The 21,533-nt window shown below is 35.0% G+C and overlaps 1 long non-coding RNA gene across 3 annotated transcripts; it reads right to left on the bottom strand.

Annotated features, from left to right (window-relative positions):
• Positions 1 to 350: 350 nt before the first annotated feature.
• On the bottom strand, positions 351 to 12,560 carry LOC143235270 (uncharacterized). Of its 3 annotated transcripts, none has more exons than XR_013018994.1 (4): positions 11,349 to 12,560; positions 5,322 to 5,426; positions 2,671 to 2,848; positions 351 to 1,746 (listed from the first exon to the last, which is right to left on the bottom strand). It is a non-coding gene; the product is annotated as an uncharacterized LOC143235270 (long non-coding RNA). The 3 variants fall into 3 exon arrangements; XR_013018995.1 differs by lacking the exon at positions 11,349 to 12,560 and adding an exon at positions 8,921 to 9,408; XR_013018993.1 differs by lacking the exon at positions 11,349 to 12,560 and adding an exon at positions 7,127 to 7,393.
• Between the last annotated feature and the right edge of the window lie 8,973 nt (positions 12,561 to 21,533).

Below are 21,533 nucleotides of genomic sequence, written 5' to 3'. Positions count from 1 at the left end.
TCACTCCAAAGCAACACGCAGATTATTTAAAAATGAATGAAATAAGAAACCAGCAAAATGTGTACGAGAATACATATTGAAAATGTGGAAGGTACTGTTTCGAAACATAGTCGAATTAACGCTGTTGTTAAAAAAAAAACTGTGGGAACGAACAGGAAGGTTAACAGGACCTGGCATGTGTTTTCAGATAAAGAACTGTGCGATATCCTCTTCTATGTGTACTATCGCTGTTACAGCTCACATGGCACGGAATCAACCAACTTTATCCGAAGAAGTAACATAAACAAGATTTTAAACATAAATTAGTTAAGTATTACTTAAAAAACTGTTTTCTTTTTAAACGCCTTGGAAACTGTTTAAGACTTCTTTTCAACTGTCTCTTGCATCACAAATTGCTCAAAAGCCTAACGTTTGAAACTAAAAATTGATGCCAATTAATTTAAAAAAATTTAGAGGTCAACACGAGAATTCACTAGTCGTACACCCATTGAGTTTTAAATTACTCTCTCCAAATTGGTACTTTCCGTCTCTTTCTGTTTTTTCTTTTGATTTTACTATCCATGTGTCAATTATTAATGTGATCTGAGGGTTGCGGGTTCGAATCCCCGTCACACCAAACATGCTTGCTCTTCCAGCTGTGGGGGCGTTATAATGTGACGGTCAATCCCACTATTCGTTGGTAAAAGAGTTGTCAAAGAGTTGGCGGTGGGTGGTGATAACTAGCTGACTTCCCTCTAGTCTTACACTGCTAAATTAGGGACGGCTAGCACAGATAGCCCTCGAGTAGCTTTGTGCGAAATTCCCAAAACAAAAATGGTATTTACAGTACAGTATTTTCAATTTAAATTGAATTATTAACTAAACATAGCTTCTCTAGAATTTATTTTAAAAATCAGTTTTTAATAATCGTAAAATTGTATCAGCTGATGAGAACAGAGATAAATCTACAGTCGTACATTATTTCTTTAATGAACTCTTTTTTTTTTTTTCTTATTAATGACTAAATTGTTTTTGAATTTCGCGTAAAGCTACACGAGAGCTAAAATTGTTTTGAAACCTGTTGCACTGTCTTCTTCTTGTTTATTTATCGAAATCGTTATAAAACTCAATAGAAAAAGCAATCCTTTATTTCAGTTTGGGCCCGGCATGGCCAGGTGGTTAAAGCACTCGACTCATAATTCGAGGGTCGCGGGTTCGGATCCCCGTCACACCAAATATGCTCGCCCTTTCAGCCGTGGGGGAGTTATAATGTGACGGTGAATCCCACTATTCGTTGGTAAAAGAGTAGCCCAGGAGTTATCGATGGGTGATGATGATTAGCTGCCTTCCCTATAGACTTACATTGTTAAATTAGGGACGGCGAACGCAGATAGCCCTCATGTAGTTTTGCGCGAAATTAAAAAACAAACAAATCATTTCAGTTTAAAATATAGTTCTTGGCATTTGAAGTTCAACTTAAGAGACATTTAATTGAAAGGAACACAACAAAAAAGTAAAAAGTCGTTTAACTGTATTTATTTACGAACTTTAGAAAGATCGATCCTGCGGTAGAGCTTTGGATTTTGGGAGCTGGCGAGTCGGATTACTGCAAAGATAACGTCTACAAGGATAATCCGCGAACAGTTCAAGAACTGAAAGGAGATATTTAAACCTTTATACAGCAATTCCAATGAAAACCTTTTAAAATGTCACCCAGAACCTTGTGGTTAAAATCAATGCCTGTCTGAGAAGACAACGTCGTCACATCTGTAATGAGGACAACAATCATAAAATACATTTCAGTAACTGATTTATGTGCAGAAAAATTAAAAAAACTTTAGTTTGCATTTACACCCCCTGTATCACCTGCGTTCTTTATGAATTCGTAACAGTTGTTATACAGTGGTTTAGATTCTGTAATTATATCACCGATTTTGTATGATTTTAGTTTGATTGTTAACTGTTTTATGGTATTCAGTGTATCAAAATAGCTGTATCATGACTTTAAAAATAAACAAACATTTCAAGAGATAGTCTTGTATTGTTCATTTTGAAGCGTAAAGCTATATAATTGGCTATCTGTCCTGTATCAGTTACTGGTATCGAAACCCGGTAGGCTTTTAAATTAAATAGTTAACAAAACAACATTAACAGGTATTTATAGTATAACAGCAAACTCCTTTCTAACACAGTATTACAAAATATTGCAAGAAATTTGCCTCTATGTATATTAATAGATTTAGGGTTTTAAAATACATAAGTTTAAATACCAGCTCCTCAGGTATGTTGTTTCTGAGAGTACTAAGCCTACATCGGATATAAAGGTTAAAATTTTCGAATTTACTTTTATTTACCGAAACCTGAAAATAAATTATATTTAAATTACTAAATGGTGATATCTTGACTTCTTTTAAGCATAAACTAAGAAAAACATTTTATTGATTTCAGATGTCTGTGTTTTTTTTTGTTTTTTTTATAAACTCTGCAACATCCTGGAGGGTAAGACTCGAGTCAGTTGTTCGATGGCTATTACTACGTCATTACAGAATCTTAAGAAGAAAGAAACTGTCACATCAAAACAGGATCTTGTGGAACATTTAACTACTAGTTTTCATCAAAGGATTGGAAAATCTGATTTGAATATCTACATCATACAAAAACTTGGTGAAAAAAGTTGAAGGATATACTTACTCTTTCAGCCTTCAGTAACAACAGTCCATACAAATTCAAGAAGGACTTTGTTAAGACCAACAAGAAGAGAAATCCTGGTGAATTAGGAATACCCTCTTTAAGATCACATGTACACATACGTAGGTGAATCCAGTCGTCCAATCCATGATAGTTTCAAAGAACTCATGCCACTGTAAATCTTGACAACAAAAAGCGCCACTGCTAAACAGTACATCAATGCACACAGAATAACTAATGAAACACCTTATGTGATTAAAATTTTAAAAATTTGTGACTATTTTCTTAACAGACATTTTAAGCAATCTCTATTGGTTCAGTCCAAACTCCTTTCCATTAACAGTTACCCACATAATATTACTATAATATTGATTTAACTTTTAAATTTTATGATAAACGACCTAAGCCTGTTTAAAAATGCTTTTAGCATATTTCACTATGCACCGTTCTAATCATTTCGTATTATTTTTTGTTACTATCATTTAAAATCTGTTTTGTAATCGGTGACGTTTATAGACCCTTAAAAAAGGTGTAAGCCAAAACGTTGAGAAGAATAAATAAAAACTTATCTGAAGTTGTTTGTTGTGTTTAGTGAAAATGTTGAAAAACGCGAGAATTTACAAAATGTGTCATCATACATGAGGAAACGGACAATTGGCTTGTTTGTTTTTGTATTTCACGCAAAGCTACACGAGGGCTATCTGCGCTAGCCGTCCCTAATTTAGCAATGTAAGACTAGAGGGAAAGCAGCTAATCATCACCACCCATCGCCAACTCTTGGAATACTCTTTTATCAACGAATAGTGGGATTAACCGTCACATTATAATGCTTCCATAGCTGGAAGGGTGAGCATGTTTGGTGTGAGGGAGATTCGAACCTGTGACTCTCAGATTAAGAGTTGAGTGCCTTAACCAACTGGCCATGCCGGGCCCGGACAATTAGAGAGAAAAAAAAGGTGAAAGTAGAACATCTAATAACTTTATAGGGGTGTTAAAACTTTTAAAACTTCGCAACATATTTAAAGGAAGAAATTGTTTGTAACATATTTGTTTAACTATACTGTGTCTAGTTGTCTGGTTACCATGCAGATCATATAATGGAATAAGTCAACTGGTGATATGTAGGTAAAATAATAGAATATATTTAAAATTGTAATAAATTAGTCCTAGATATATACAGTTCATGTGATGGATTGGTTTGGTTCGTTTTGAATTTCGCGCAAAGCTACACGAGGGCTATCTGCGCTAGCTATCCCTAATTTATCAATGTAAGACGAGAGGGAAGGCAGGTAGTCATCACCATCCACTGCCAACTCTTGGGCTATTCTTTTACCAACAAATAGTGGAATTGATCGTAACTTTATAGCGCCCCCACGGTTGAAGGGGCGAACATGTTTGGTGTAACAGGGATTCAAACCCGTGATTCTCCGATTACGAGTCAAGCGCCCTAACCATCAGGCCATACCGGGCCTACAGAAAAGGATAGCTAATATTCTTCATCCACCAGAAATTTTTCTCTCTAACATTGACAATCAAGGTAAAATCTTTAACCGAAGTTTTATAAACTACAACTCGATGTTATAAATCTTCAGGATAAGTTCATCAGCTGTGACTACAACATCAAGGACATCAAAGAATTCTTCCTTGAAAAAATATATATCAAAATGAACATTATCTGGGCTTTTTGGAAATCTTGTTGAATTTACACATAACGACAACTATTTTTAAGTGCTTGTAATATGTACATTATGCTTTCAAAATGTGCTCCTTGTATTGAAATATTTAGTTGAAGTTGACACCCAACTCACTCCACATAAATTATTTTAAGTTTCATCAGACAGTGATTCAAACGTATGCTGTTAATTGTTAAAATTAACATCTGTTGACAGTGTAGTATCCAAACATGTTATATTTGCTCTTTTCAGATTATTTTTTTGCTTTAGCTACTGAGAGACATCTTTTGCTTATGATGGAAAAGATGCAACTGAAACAATTACAATATACTCTGCTGCTGAACCCGATCTTTAACTAACAAGCAACACGCGAGTCGAGAATGTACAATTGCCTGAATATGTCTTTTTTGTTTCTAAATTCCAGCTTTCATTTTACGAACATCACTGGAAGAAAGGTTGGAGAAAATGTGGATTTGAAGAAACAAATAGTAAGCTTTATCACTTATGAAAATAGATGACATAACGATAAGAAAAACTATTAGAAAATCAAAATTAGAAATATATTTGATTAACAAAGTGTTTATTGCAACGGTATATAGCATCGTATTATTTGTAAAATACAAATATTAGATAAACGTTTTTTAATTATAGGTTAACAACAACAGGGGGCAATAACACAAAAGAAACTGTTCGGTACAATAACTCGCATCATTGCTAATCCATTGGTTAGACAAATAAACTGGAGCGATGAACGTGGGAAACGTGCATTCAAGCATCTGAAGGTGCAAAATGTTAATATCTGTATGTTTATTTTATTATTTCTGTTTAGTTAAGTTTAGTAACTAGTATTAGTGCATCAGTATATGAATGTGTTCCATGGACATTTCGTTCTTGTTTATCCTGCTTTGAATTTATTCTATTACAGCATAGTGAAACATGTATTACATATATAATAATTCGGAATTCTAATGAAAGACTTACCGTTAAACAAACGCCATTAGAAGGAACTCGTTTTTATCAAGATGATGAGATAGAATCATTCATCAAAAGGTGGCTTCAGTTGACAGGTGGAGGCAGAAAGGAGAGCTATGTTCATAAACAAGCAGAAGGCACAGACGAAAAATATATATACATGTACATTTTATTTTAAACAACTTGTGCCTTATTAACGTATGCGATGTTCACAATAACAAATGTAAAAAAAACATCCTTAATGTATTTATCTGAATGTAATTTGTGTTATAAACTGAAATAATAAACATTTGTTTCGGTTAATGTTTTATTAAATTTTTGATTTTTAAGAGTTAATACAAACTAGTTATGCATTCACATATATATTATATTAAGATTTCTAATGTCCAGAATTGTTATAGGTGTAAAATAAACCTGAGTTGAAACAAAACTGCACGTTTCTATTAAAGAAATGCATTGCTAAATTTCTTTTAAGACGTTTGAAATTTTAAAAGGAAGGAAAAGTATTATAGCATTCAACGTGCCGGTCTATATAGAAAATTATTTTTAAACGTATATCACTGAAAAGTATAGGTTGTAGTGAAAATCATTAATCATGTACGTAAATTAAAAACAAAATATATTTGAAACATTAAATAAGTCATATACAAGATATTTCAGTAGAATAAAATGAAAACCTGCTTATTTTCTATGACTGTTATATGGCACCGATATTAAACGAAAGTCGACATAGAATATTCTGCTGATTTAGGACCAAAGGAGTCGGCCCGATGTTAACCCACTGTGTAGTTAAATGCCGGACATTTTCTGGTATCCGATTCAGGCCTAATATATTTTTACCGTTGTCGAGCCAACACTCGGATGACATTGTTGTGCTGTTTGGGTAACTTATGTACAATCAATGTTACTAAGTGCGTACAGCTAATTATCAAACTTTCCGTCCCTTATTTTGTCTTTGTTGGTGTAGATGTTTTGTTTTTCTCGTCTCTGAAGTTTACCATAAAAGGCCTAACAATAATTTGAAACAGCTGATCTGAAGTTATAATTCACTATCTAAATATGTTTCAGTATATGTGATACCAGTCTTATTTAAAATGTTTTATTTAATTATATGCATTTATAATTAACTAGTTTGACGTAAAGACGTACTACACATCAATGTAGAAAAAATCAAAGATACATTACATATTCGATACAACATTATACAAGTGGATAATAGTGTGCGGAATCTATTTGAGTGGAAACATGATAAGACTGGAAGCAGGAAGGATAAATATTAAAAGTAACCATTTTAATCCTCGAAAGTTACATATATATCTAAATATTTTTTTTTTAATTTCGCGTAAAGCTACTCGAGGGCTATATGCGCTAGCCGTCCCTAATTTAGCAGTGTAAGACTAGAAGGAAGGGAGCTAATCATCACCACCCACGCCCCCACGGATGGGAGGGCGAGCATGTTTGGTGCGACCGAGATTCGAGCCCGCGACCCTCGGATAACGAGTCAAACGCCTTAACACGCTTGGCCATGCCAGGCCCGTTATATATTTTACAACTACTTGTAGAATTATACTTATGTTCATATTTAACATAATTATTTCATAAATAATAACGGAATTTTATATTTTTTCATATTTACATCATAATTATCTATTTAACAATACTCATAGAATTTTAGAAATGTTCATATTTACAACATAATTATCTATTTGACAATACTCATAGAATGTCAGGATTTTATAACATTATTATATATTTGGCAACGACTTATATTCTTTCATGTTAAAGTTATAATTGTAGGAAAAATGATTGATTACCTGATGTTTTGGTGGGCTGATAAATTTAACTATTTCGACCATTTGATAATTAACTTGAGTTGATAATTCTCGAGATTGTTGTAAAAATAGAAATAAGAGTGAATGACAATTCTTCATGTAATGACCTTATCTGTTTCTGCAAAGACCATGATAAACTAGTAACATAAATAAATATGAAAACGTGCATGTGAGATTAAAACACAAAACGTACTGACTGTACTGCGTTGATAAAAGATACAATTAACAATCACTAAAAGAAAATTAGCTCAGTTTACAGAAGAAAAAAATATTTTTTTTTCCTATTCTGTAACTTTGCCTTGCAAATAGTCTAAGTTAAATCAAATTGAAAATATAAACAGTATTGATTTCCATAAATATTTAATAATATCAACATCTTTACCCGGGTAAACTTGTTATGATGTTGAATTACAATACAATTATTCAGTGAAATAGCAGATAACATTCTAGATCGATTCATACTTCAGACAGTAAAATCAAGAATTATATTAGAAGCAGATTTAAAACGTACTTACCTAGTTCTGAACTAGAACGTAAGTAAAATGTATACATTATATTACTTTATGATATTAACTTCTGATCAAAACAATGCACGTACATAACTCAAAAATAAAAATATTCTCAGTAACGAGCATAACTAATTAAATATACTGTATTAGCCGCATTGTGGCCGAGCAGTTTGTCTGAGGACTTACAACACAAAAATTCATAGTTTGATTCATGTGATAGACACGGCAGAGATAGTCCATTGCAACATTGTACAAGAAATAAAGCTGTACAGAACATCAGAAGTGGCCACCTTCGAGATAAGATCTATGAAGTCTAATATCTCATGCTCACATAAAAACAACTCGCCCGGCATGGCCAGGTGGATGGGCTTCAAGTGTGAAAACAAGTTCATGACGAAGATACCACCCGATCTACAAGACCGCAGCTAACAGTTTCCATGTATACCACCGTTACAGTTCATCAGTTCTTTTTTTTATTTTAGTATTATTATTATTTTTCTTTTTTTTTCTATGTTTCTTCCCAGCTACTTCCGGACACGGTCTGGGTAGATTTTTCAGCGCCCAGGCCGTGAAAGTGGGTTTTCTCGGGGTACTCCAGTTTCTCCCCATAGCAAAATCTCTGGCATCGGATCTGTAGGTCCCAGCCACATTCTGAAAAGGGTCGTTTACTCATGGATTATCCAGCCATAGTAAATAGTAAATTTTAAATCAATTCGTCAGCCGCCAGTGTACTCCGTCCTCGGGCCAAGGTCTGGCTCACTTCACTTATGCTGCTCTCGTCCAGTTCTCCGGTCTTTCCTCTCACTCACAAATACCCCACTCCACCTTAAAAATATTAAAAAGAAGTAAAGGAAAAACCCCACAGATATTTTAACAATTTCTCACGTAAGGGGACGAAGAGGAACCACAACATTCCTGAACACCCCAGTTGGAGAGAGAATTCTTCTGATTTCTCTCTCTCTAAACTAAACCCCTGCCACGTTAGTTTACTTTTGCTTTTGCTGGCCAGGTGGTTAAGGCGCTCGACTCATAATCTGAGGGTCGCGGGTTTGAATCCCCGTCAAACCAAACATGCTCGCCTTTCAGCCGTGAGGGTGTTATTTAGTGATGATTAATCCCACTATTCGTTGGTAAAAGGGTAGCCCAAGAGTTAAGTAGTGATGACTAGCTATTTTCCCTCTAGTCTTACCCTACTAACTAGAGACGGCTAATACAGGTGGCCCGCGTGTAGCTTTGTGCGAAATTCAAAAAACAAAAACAAACCAACCTACAATCTCGCTTTGGAGGCCTCAGAGTTGATGAATACCACTGATTACATGACTTGCAGATGGAATATCAAGATACCTTCTTTACGAAGTGGGGATGTGATAGTCTTTCTGAGATAGAGTGTCAAAGCATCATTCTATGGTTTCCTAAGACTCAATCAGGTCAGGCTTAAAAGGGGCCCGTTTGATTTATGGTGAGCATTCTTGGTTAGCTATCAGATAAATTAATCTCTGCCAGGATACTTGTTGTAACAGGCATATCAGCTCCTGCAGAGCCTTTTCTCTAACAGCTCAGGGGTCACCATTTGATTTATGGTGGTCCAGCAGGTTGTGATTCGGGAGTCTTCATATCTAATCTAATCATGGTTTTATTTAGAGTCTGCATGTCTAACAAACAACACAAATTCCTCCACAGGCCCTTATTCTCCCAGAGTCATAGGAACTACAGAGTAATCGGAAACGTTGGATAAGTTTCCAAAGAGAAAATTCTCAGTATAACATCCTTCCATAGTAGCAGCAATAAGAATAAATATGGTTATACCTCAGGATAGCAATAAGAATAAATATGGTTATACCTCAGGATAGCAATAAGAATAAATATGGTTATACCTCAGGATAGCAATAAGAATAAATATGGTTATACCTCAGGATAGCAATAAGAATAAATATGGTTATACCTCAGGATAGTTGAGAACATTGAAAACATTTTTACTCAAACACTCATAGAATTCCTTATAAATATTAGACATAAAGAATCTATTACAGGCAGAGAAAACATAGCGTTATATCCAAGGAATGATAATGCTATATTCGCAGGACGAATACGCTAAACATGTGACTGTTGGTCATTCCTTTCAAAACTTTTCCTGACCTGCCAGTAGAAGATGTCACTATTCACTTCTGCATAGTATGTCCAACTTTACATAAATCTTTATAACGAGAAAGCAAACGTTATAACATAAGTGAAAGATCCAGTTCAAAAAATAACTAGAGCGAAAGAAACTTAGCTAATTACTAATGGTTTATAAAACATATTGTATGTCTTTATATTATAGTGTCACAGACTATTCAGTCCACAGTTCGGCACGCTAACTACAAAGCCACGGCTATCATGATATAAATGTGATGGAATGTGCACTACTAAACCTCAGAAACACCTATATTTGTTTCATGAAAAGTTAATAGAATGTAATATTATATACGAAAGATAAAAGAAATTAAAACAATTTCTCTTCTCTTTTAAGTAATTTATTTATAAAAGTTACATTAAAATTTAATATTTTTTTTTCGAAATCGACATTGTTAAAGTAAAACCATAGAATAACATCACATTAAAATTATATAAGCAATAATAATTAAAAAAAATCCAAATATCAGTCATTTAAAATATTTTCTTGTGCTTAGGAACATTATGTGCAGTTTAATACACTTCACAGTTTTTAATAATGTTTTTTTTAATCCGCACATTAACTTCAGCACAGTTTAAAGTAAGTTTTCTTACTCGTGCGTTAGTTCAGTTTTCACGTACATGTTACAGCCAGTCTTAAGCTAATTGATACAGATGCATATAAAGAAAACTTCCAGTATCTAAATAATGGCCCAAATATATTTTTTATATTTTTTAAATCAAGAGATGGCGCTCAAACTGAAATAGTGGGCAGAAGTTGGTATTTTAACGAGAACTTAGGACTGGTTATGTACACGTACATGCAGTGTTTGAAACGAGAGCGGTGTGTTGAGTGTAACCGAACTGACGCAAACGTTATCGATCCGGACGAAGTAATCTAGAACACAACTGAAAAATCGAACTGTGTTCTTATTCTATCGATTGCTTGCGAAATAAATACCTTGCAGTACGTGTACCACTACATTTTACAAACAATTGCTTTAAAGCTATGTATAAATGTTTTTGGGAAATCGCTTAATTGAAAGGTTGTCTGCACTTATTTTCTTCAACAGTAGTTTCAGTTAATAATATTCTGATAATTTGGTTACGCTCAAAATCTATATATTTATTTTAACACTAAGTCTATGAGCCATGAATATAGTCTCTGAAAATAAAGTACTCTTAAACTGAAGGAACATTGTTTTATTTTTATTTTTTCCTACCAAATAAATAACATAACTAAGCATGGAAGTAAGAATAACGTTTATTTAATGGGTGCAGTGAAACTGACAGATCGTGGACAATGAGATGTTCAGAGTTAAGTTCTAAACAGATTAACTAATATGAAAGATTCCCGTTTATCTAAAAGTAATTCTCACTATCGAGTATGATCCCCCTGGCATTGTTACAAATTCGCCATCTGCGGAACGTCTTCCGACATGTAACCGGAAAAAGTGACAGGGATCCTCTCTCACTGCTTAGTCTGTGCAGTTTTAATTCTAAGAAATTATGAGTTAAAAGTAACGAAGAATATATAACCTCACTTTGTTTGTTGTATCCAGTATCAACGAGGCCTTTCGCCCATTACCAGGGATCGACGGGCCGGTCAGGAAGCGAGAGACACTTGTTTCAGATGGTATTTACATTGTCAAATTGAATGAACAACAGTTATGTGAACTAGATTACGTTATTAAAACGTAATTCTTATCACTTTTACACGAGTCTTCTACTAATCAAGATTACGGTAAGGATTAATAATATAATATTATTTGCTTATTTTAATATCAATTTAATATTATTATTTATTTTTACTTTAATTAATTTTAATCGTCATCAAGAAGAATTGACAAATCAGCGACGGCGAGCTCTTTGACATCGTATTGATGGGTTAATTAAGTCGTTCGTGTAAATGGCATTCAAAGAGGTCATAAGGTGATCTGAAGGATTCAGGCTAAGATATCTTGCTGAAAAATCTGTGATATTTTAAATTTCTTGTTCAAAATAATACGACGAAACGCCAACAGTACACTGTATTCAGCATTACGACAAAGGATGGTCGACAACGCCTGAGTAGAAAATCCACCTCTTCGAGTGCAATATGATATGTATGTACATTCCACTGCCGTATCGTATTAAACAGCGTTACAGAAAGCATATCGTGCAACTCTGGTTTTACTGGCATTAAATAACTCGTCAATTACTGATAAAAACGTTTATAAAAGTACAGGGAGTGGACAAAAAGGTGTTCCCCTGAAAATGTTGTTAATTTGTTTTATATTTTAACAGATAACAGAAAACACTGGCTTTCGTAAATACCTGAACATTTTATGATTTTAGTTACATTTTCTCATAAAAAGTGTTGTGCACGTTCTGTAGTTTATTAGATCTTATTATTATAATTAGCCTACAAAATAATGAAACAAGTTTCTCTGCAATAATTGAACAGAAAAATGAAACTCAAATTAACACAAACTAATTTCAAAAGTTAATATTTAGTCGGCATTACCATGAATTTCAATACTGTTTTACATCGACGTGAAATGTTTTCAAAAGTTCATCTTCTTTGTTTGGCTTACGATCTTTCGTTAATCAATTTAACCCATGAATGTTCAATCGGATTGAAATCAGATGATTTATCTGGTCATTCCATATCAGAAATTCTCTTATTTCTAAGATACCTTTTAACGAATTCACAATTGCAGAGGAACTTGTCTGATCATTCTATAGGCTGATTGCAATAAGATCTAAAACACTGCACAAAATGCACAACACATTTTATAAAAAAATGTAACTAAAATCATGAAAAGTTCAGATATTTACGAAACCCAGTGTTAAAATTAGGACCCGAGATCATATTTGAGTAGATCTCGTCGAGTGCATACTAAAAACATACAGTTTACATATTTTTCTGTTATCTAGGAAAAGATATAACAAATTAACAATATTTTCAGTTGGGGACACTTTTTTATGTCCACCCTCTGTATGTAATCCATTCACATTTGAACTTTAGTAATCTTGAATAACAAAGTACAAACAAGCACGGGCAATTCACATGTGACTAAAAGATATATTTTAAACTTTCGATAAAAGTCGTGATATCTGTTATCTTTACTCATTAAGAATCATTCCATCTGCCAATCTCGAATTAAGTTCGAGTTAAATGACCATTAAAAAAAATTTCTAATGGTATTTCGTACATATAATTGGCATTGCATCATATCCTTAACATTCCATAGCTATTTCAAATTAATTAATGCACATATCATTTTGCCTGATAGTGTGATAGCGTGACCACAACTTTCTCACTATAAATTTGGAAAGGCACCTCAGCGGTTACGTAGTTTCCGTTGATGTTGAGTACTATTCAGTTGCTGCTTTTCTTCTAGTCTATAATATCAAAACTAAGTCACAGCTGTAAAATAGCAGCCCAAGAGTTGATGGTGAGTGCTATTGAGTTGCTGCTTTTCATCTAGTCTATCACATCAAAAGTAGGTCACAGCTGTAAAACATCAGACCAAGAGTTGATGGTCAGTACTGTTGAGATGATGCTTTTCCTCTAGTCTATCACATCAAAAGTAGGTCACAGCTGAAAAATAGCAGCCCACAAGTTATATTGAGTTCTGTTGAGTTGCTGCTTTTCCTCTATCTATCACATAAAAACTAGGTCACAGCTGTAAAATAGTTGCCTAAGATTTCATAGTGAGTACTGTTGAGTTTCGGCTTTTCTTCTACTCTATCACATCCAAACTAGGTCACATCTATAAAATAGTAGCCCAAGAGTTGAATAACTGCTTTTCCTCTAATCCATAACATCAAAATTAGGTTACAGCTGTTAAATAGCAGCCCAGGAGTTGATGTTGAGTGCTGTTGAGGGTCTGCTTTCCTTCAAGTCTATTATATCAAAACTAAGTCACAGCTGTAAAATAGCAGCCAAAGAGTTGATGGTGAGTACTGTTGAGTTGCTGCTTTTCATCTAGTCTATCACATCAAAAGTAGGTCACAGCTGTAAAATAGCAGCCCACAAGTTATACTGAGTTCTGTTGAGTTGCTGCTTTTCTTCTAGTCTATCACATCAAAACTAGATTACAGTTCTAAAATAGCATCCAAAGAGTTGATGGTGAATACTGCTGAGTTGCTGCTTTTCTTCTAGTCTCTCACATCAAAACTAGGTTACAGCTGTAAAATACCAGCTTAGACGTTGATGGTGAGGAATGTTGAGTAGCGGCTTTTCCTCTAGTCTATGACATCAAAATTAGGTAAAAGCTGTAAAATAGCAGCTCATGAGTTGATGTTGAGTACTGTTGAGTTGCTGCTTTTCCTCTAGTCTATCACATCAAAACGACATCACAGCTGTAAAATAGCAGCCCAAAAGTTGACGGTGAGTACTTTTGAGTTGCTGCTTTTCCTCAATAACATCACAAAAAACCAGGTTTCAGCTGTGAAATAGCAGCTCAAGAGTTGATGGTGAGTGCTGTTGAATTGCTGTTTTTTTGTCTATCATATCAAAACTAGATTACATTTGCGAAATAGCATCCAAAGACTTGATGGTAAGTAATGTTGAGTTACTGCTTTTCTTCTAGTCTATTACACCAAAGCTAGGTTACAGCTGTAAAATAGCAGCCCAAGAGGTGATGGTGAGTATTGTTGAGTTGCTGCTTTTTTTCAAGTCTATCACATCAAAACAAGAATACAGCTGTAAAATGGCATCCAAAGAGTTGATGGAGAGTACTATTGAGTTTCTGCTTTTCCTATATTCTATCACATCAAAACTAGATTACAGCTATAAAATAGCAGACCAAGAGTTGATAGTGAGTTCTTTTGAGTTGATGCTTTTCCTCTTGTCTATCACATCAAAATTAGGTTAAAGTATTAAATTAGAATCGAAATAGTTCATTATGAGTTCTGTTGGTTTTCTGCTTTTCTTCTAGTTTATCACATCAAAACTACTTTACCTCATTAAAATAGCAGCCCAAGAATTCATGGTAAGTGGTGCTGAGTTGTTGCTTTTTCTCTTGTCTATCACATCAAAATTAGGTTTAAGCATTAAATTAGAATCCCAAGAGTTCATGGTGAGTACTGTTGGTTTTCTGCTTTTTTTCTTGTTTATCACATCATAACTAGTTTACAGCTGTAAAATAGCAGCGCAAGAATTCGTGGTAAGTGCTGTTGAGTTGCTGCTTTTCCTCATGTCTATCACATCAAAACTAAGTTACAAGTGTACAATATCATTCAAAGAGTTGATGGTGAGTACTGTTAAGTTGCTCCTTTTCCTCTACTCTATCAAATCAAAACTGGGTTTAAGCTCTAATATAAAAATCCAAGAGTTGATGGTGAGTACTGTTGAGATGCTGCTTTTGCTTCAGTCAATCACATCAAAACCAAGTTACAACTGTAAAATAGCAGGCCAAGTGTGGGTGGTGAATACTGTTGAATTGCTGCTTTTCCTCTAGTCTATCACATTAAAACTAGGTTACAGCTGTAAAATAGCAGCCCAAGAGTTGATGTTGAGCACTGTTGAGTTGCTGCTTTTCTTCTAATATATCACATCAAAAGTAGGTCACAGCTGTAAAATGGCATCCAAAGAGTTGATGGAGAGTACTATTGAGTTTCTGCTTTTCCTATATTCTATCACATCAAAACTACATTCCAGCTATAAAATAGCAGAACAAGAGTTGATCGTGAGTTCTTTTGAGTTGATGCTTTTCCTCTTGTCTATCACATCAAAATTAAGTTAAATTATTAAATTAAAATCCAAATAGTTCATGGTGAGTACAGTTGAGTTGCTGCTTTTCCTCTAGTCTATCACATCAAAACTAGCTTAAAGGTGTAAAGTAGTAACCCAAGAGTTGATGGTTAATACTGTTGAGTTGCTGCTTTTCCTCTGGTCTAGCACATCAAAAGTAGGTCACAGCTGTAAAATAGCAGCCCAAGAGTTGATGGTGAGTACTGTTGAGTTGCTTCTGTTCCTCTAATCTATCAAATCAAAACTGGGTTAAAGCTCTAAAATAGGAACCCAAGAGTTGATGTTGAGTACTATTGAGTTTCTGCTTTTCCTCTTGTGTATCACATCAAAACCAGGTTATAACTGTAAAACAGCAACACAAGAGTTGATGTTGAGTACTGTTGAGTTCCTGCTTTTCTTCTAGTCTATCACATGAAATCTAAGCCACAGCTGTAAAGTAGCAGCCCAAGAGTTGATAGTCAGTACTGTTGAGATGTTGCTTTTCCTCGAGTCTATCACATCAAACTAGATTAAAGTTGTAAAATAGCATCCCAAGAGTTGGTGGGGGTACTGGTGAGTTGCTGCTTTTCCTCTAGTCTATCAAATCAAAACTGGGTTTAAGCTCTAATATAGAAATCAAAGAGTTGATGGTGACTACTTTTGATATGCTGCTTTTGATTCAGTTTATAACATAAAAACCAGGTTACAGATGTAAAATAGCAGCCCAAGAGTTGATGTTTAGTACTGTTGAGTTGCTGCTTTTCCTCTAGTCTATCACATCAAAGCTAGGTTACAGCTGTAAAATGGCATCCAAAGAGTTGACGGTTAGTACTGTTGAGTTTCTGCTTTTCCTCTTGTGTATCACATCAAAACTAGGATATAGCTGTAAAACAGTTATGAAAAGTACGTTACAGCTCTAGAATAGCAGCCCAACAGTTGATATTGAGTACTGTTGAGTTGTTTCTTTCCTATAGTCTATCACATCAAAATTAAGTTACAAGTTTAAAATAGCATCCAAAGAGTTGATGGTGAGTACTGTTGAGTTGCGGCTTTTCCTCTAATCTATCACATCAAAAGTAGGTCACAGCTGTAAAATAGAAGCCCAAGAGTTGATGGTGAGCACTTTTTAGTTTCTGCTTTTCTTCTAGTATATCACATCAAAGGTAGGTCACAGCTGTAAAATAATAGCCCAAAATTGATGGTAAGTATTGTTGAGTTTCTGCTTTTCTTCCACTCTGTCACATCAAAACTAGGTCACAGCTGTAAAATAGAAGCCCAACAGTTGATAGTGAGTACTCTTGAGTTGATGCTTTTCTTCTTGTCTATCACATCAAAATTAGGTTCAAGGATTAAAATAGCATCGAAAGAGTTCATTCATGGTGAGAACTGTTGGTTTGCTGCTTTTCGTCTAGTCTATCACATCAAAACTAGGGCACAACTGTAAAATAGTAGCCATAGAGCTGATGGTGAGTACTGTTGAGTGGCTGCTTTTCCTCTAGTCTATCACATCAAAACTACGTCTCAACTGTAAAATAGAAGCCAAATAATTCACGGTTAGTGCTGTTCAGTTGCTGCTTTTCCTATTGTCTATCACATCAAAACCAGGTCACAGCTGTAAAATAAGATCCCAAGAGTTGGTGGTGAGTGCTGTTGAGATTCTGCTCTTTCTCTAGTCTATTATATCAAAAGTAGGTCACAGCTGTAAAATAGCAGCTCCAGAATTGATGTTGAGTACTGTTGAGTTGATGCTTTTCTTCTTGTCTATCACATCAAAATTAGGTTAAAGCATTACATTAGAATCCAAAGAGTTCATGGTGAGTACTGTTGGTTTTCTGCTTTTCTTCTAGTTTATCACATCAAAATTAGTTTACAACTGTGAAATAGCAGCCCAAGAATTCATGGTAAGTGCTGTTGCGTTGCTGCTTTTTCTCTCGACTATCACATCAAAATTAGGTTAAATTATTAAATTAAAATCCAAAGAGTTCATGGTGAGTACTGTTGAGTTGCTGCTTTTTTCTACTCTGTTCCATCAAAACTAGGTCACAGCTGAAAATAACCGCCATAGAGTTGATGGTGAGTACTGTTGAGATGCTGCTTTTCCTCTTGTCTATCACATCAAAACTAGCTTAAAGGTGTAAAGTAGTAGCCCAAGAGTTGATGGTTAATACTGTTGAGTTGCTGCTTTTCCTCTGGTCTAGCACATCAAAAGTAGGTCACAGCTGTAAAATAGCAGCCCAAGAGTTGATGGTGAGTACTGTTGAGTTGCTTCTGTTCCTCTAATCTATCAAATCAAAACTGGGTTAAAGCTCTAAAATAGAAACGCAAGAGCTGATGTTGAGTACTATTGAGTTTCTGCTTTTCCTCTGGTGTATCACATCAAAACCAGGTTATAACTGTAAAACAGCAACACAAGAGTTGATGTTGAGTACTGTTGAGTTCCTGCTTTTCTTCTAGTCTATCACATGAAAACTAAGCCACAGCTATAAAGTAGCAGCCCAAGAGTTGATAGTGAGTACTGTTGAGATGTTGCTTTTCCTCGAGTCTATCACATCAAACTAGATTAAAGTTGTAAAATAGCATCCCAAGAGTTGGTGGGGGTACTGTTGAGTTGCTGCTTTTCCTCTAGTCTATCAAATCAAAACTAGGTTTAAGCTCTAATATAGAAATCAAAGAGTTGATGTTTAGTACTGTTGAGTTGCTGCTTTTCCTCTAGTCTATCACATCAAAGCTAGGTTACAGCTGTAAAATAGCAGCCCAAGAGTTTATGGTGGGTATTGTTGTGTTGCTGCTTTTTTCTTGTGTATCACGTCAAAACTAGGATACAACTGTAAAATGGCATCCAAAGAGTTCACGGTTAGTACTGTTGAGTTTCTGCTTTTCCTCTTGTGTATCACATCAAAACTAGGATATAGCTGTAAAACAGTTATGAAAAGTATGTTACAGCTTTAAAATAGCAGCCCAACAGTTGAAATTGAGTACTGTTGAGTTGTTTCTTTTCCTATAGTCTATCACATCAAAACTAAGTTACAAGTTTAAAATAGCATGCAAAGAGTTGATGGTAAGTACTGTTGAATTGCTGCTTTTCTGCTCATCCATCACATCAAAACTAGATTACAGCTGTAAAATACCAGCTTAATCGTTGACGGTGAATACTGTTGAGTTGCGGCTTTTCCTCTAATCTATCACATCAAAAGTAGGTCACAGCTGTAAAATAGAAGCCCAAGAGTTGATGGTGAGCACTGTTTAGTTTCTGCTTTTCTTCTAGTATATCACATCAAAGGTAGGTCACAGCTGTAAAATAATAGCCCAAAATTGATGGTAAGTATTGTTGAGTTTCTGCTTTTCTTCCACTTTGTCACATCAAAACTAGGTCACAGCTGTAAAATAGAAGCCCAACAGTTGATAGTGAGTACTCTTGAGTTGATGCTTTTCCTCTTGTCTACCACATCAAAACAAGGTCACAGCTGTAAAATAGCAGCCCAAGAGATGGTGGTGAGTACTGTTGAGTTGCTGTGTTTCGTCATGTCTATCACATCAAAACTAAGTTTCAAGTGTAAAATAGCGTCCAAAGAGTTGATGGTGAATACTGTTGAGTTGCTACTTTTCTTTTAGTCTATCACATCACAACTAATTCGAAGCTGTAAAATAATATTCAAAGAGTTGATGGTGAATGCTGTTGAATTGCTGCTTTTCTTCTAGTCTATCACTTCAAAACTAGGTTACAGCTGTAAAATAGTAACCCAAAAGTGATGGTGAGTATTGTTGAGTTGCTGCTTTTTCTCTAGTCTATCACATCAAAAGTAGGTCACAGCTGTAAAACAGCAGACCAAGAGTTGATGGTCAGTACTGTTGACATGATGCTTTTCCTATAGTCTATCACATCAAAAGTAGGTCACAGCTGTAAAATAGCAGCCCACGAGTTATATTGAGTTCTTTTGAGTTGCTACTTTTCCTCTATCTATCACATAAAAACTAGGTCACAGCTGTAAAATAGTTGCCCAAGATTTCATAGTGAGTACTGTTGAGTTTCGGCTTTTCTTCTACTGTATCACATCCAAACTAGGTCACATCTATAAAATATTAGCCCAAGTGTTGAATAACTGCTTTTCCCCTAATCTATAACATCAAAATTAGGTTACAGCTGTTAAATAGCAGCCCAGGAGTTGATGTTGAGTACTGTTGAGGCTCTGCTTTCCTTCAAGTCTATTATATCAAAACTAAGTCACAGCTGTAAAATAGCAGCCAAAGAGTTGATGGTGAGTGCTGTTGAGTTGCTGCTTTTCTTCTAGTCTATCACATGAAAACTAGATTACAGTTCTAAAATAGCATCCAAAGAGTTGATGATGAATACTGCTGAGTTGCTGCTTCTCTTCTAGTTCCTCACATCAAAACTAGGTTACAGCTGTAAAATAGCAGCCCAAGAGTTGATGGTGAGTAATGTTGAGTTGCTGATTTTTTTCTAGTCTATCAGATCAAAACTAGGTTAAAGCTGTAAAATAGCAACCCAAGAGTAGATGGTGAGTACTGTTGAGTTTCTGCTTTTTTCTAATCTATTACATCAAAACTAGGTCACAGTCGAAAATAGCAGCCCAAAAGATGATGGTGAGTGCTGTTGAATTGCTGCTTTTTTGTCTATCATATCAAAACTAGATCACAGTTGTGAAAGAGCATCCAAAGACTTGATGGTAAGTAATGTTGAGTTACTGCTATTCCTCTTGTCTGTCACATCAACACCAGGTTACAACTGTAAAATAGCAGCTCAAGAGTTGATGGTCAGAACTGTTGAGTTGCTGCTTTTCCTCTAGATTATAACATCAAAATAGGGTTTTAGTTGTAAAATAGCAGCTAAAGAGTTGATGGTGAGTGCTGTTGAAATGCTGTTATTTTCTCGTCTATCACATGAAAACTAGATTACAGCTGTAAAATAGCAGCACAAGAGTTGATGGTGAGTGTTGTTGTGTTGCTGCTTTTTTCTTGTGTATCACGTCAAAACTAGGATACAACTGTAAAATGGCATCCAAAGAGTTCACGGTTAGTACTGTTGAGTTTCTGCTTTTCCTCTTGTGTATCACATCAAAACTAGGATATAGCTGTAAAACAGTTATGAAAAGTATGTTACAGCTTTAAAATAGCAGCCCAACAGTTGAAATTGAGTACTGTTGAGTTGTTTCTTTTCCTATAGTCTATCACATCAAAACTAAGTTACAAGTTTAAAATAGCATGCAAAGAGTTGATGGTAAGTACTGTTGAATTGCTGCTTTTCTGCTCATCCATCACATCAAAACTAGATTACAGCTGTAAAATAGCAGCTTAATCGTTGACGGTGAATACTGTTGAGTTGCGGCTTTTCCTCTAATCTATCACATCAAAAGTAGGTCACAGCTGTAAAATAGAAGCCCAAGAGTTGATGGTGAGCACTGTTTAGTTTCTGCTTTTCTTCTAGTATATCACATCAAAGGTAGGTCACAGCTGTAAAATAATAGCCCAAAATTGATGGTAAGTATTGTTGAGTTTCTGCTTTTCTTCCACTTTGTCACATCAAAACTAGGTCACAGCTGTAAAATAGAAGCCCAACAGTTGATAGTGAGTACTCTTGAGTTGATGCTTTTCCTCTTGTCTATCACATCAAAATTAGGTTCAAGCATTAAAATAGCATCGAAAGAGTTCATTCATGGTGAGAACTGTTGGTTTGCTGCTTTTCGTCTAGTCTATCACATCAAAACTAGGGCACAGCTGTAAAATAGTAGCCATAGAGTTGATGGTGAGTACTGTTGAGTTGCTGCTTTTCCTCTAGTCTATCATATCAAAACTAAGTCACATCTGTAAAATAGCAACCCAATAGTTGATGGTGAGTACTGTTGAGTTGCTTCTTTTCCTCTAGTCTATCACATCAAAACTACGTCACAACTGTAAAATAGCAGCCAAAGAATTCATGGTTACTGCTGTTCAGTTGCTGCTTTTCCTATTGTCTATCACATCAAAACTAGGTCACAGCTGTAAAATAAGA

The sequence above is a fragment of the Tachypleus tridentatus genome, chromosome 12, assembly GCF_004210375.1.
Source record: "Tachypleus tridentatus isolate NWPU-2018 chromosome 12, ASM421037v1, whole genome shotgun sequence".
NCBI classification, from domain to species: domain Eukaryota; kingdom Metazoa; phylum Arthropoda; class Merostomata; order Xiphosura; family Limulidae; genus Tachypleus; species Tachypleus tridentatus.
The sequence above is the reverse complement of the archived record's forward strand: the minus strand, read 5'-3'. Positions and strand labels throughout refer to the sequence as shown.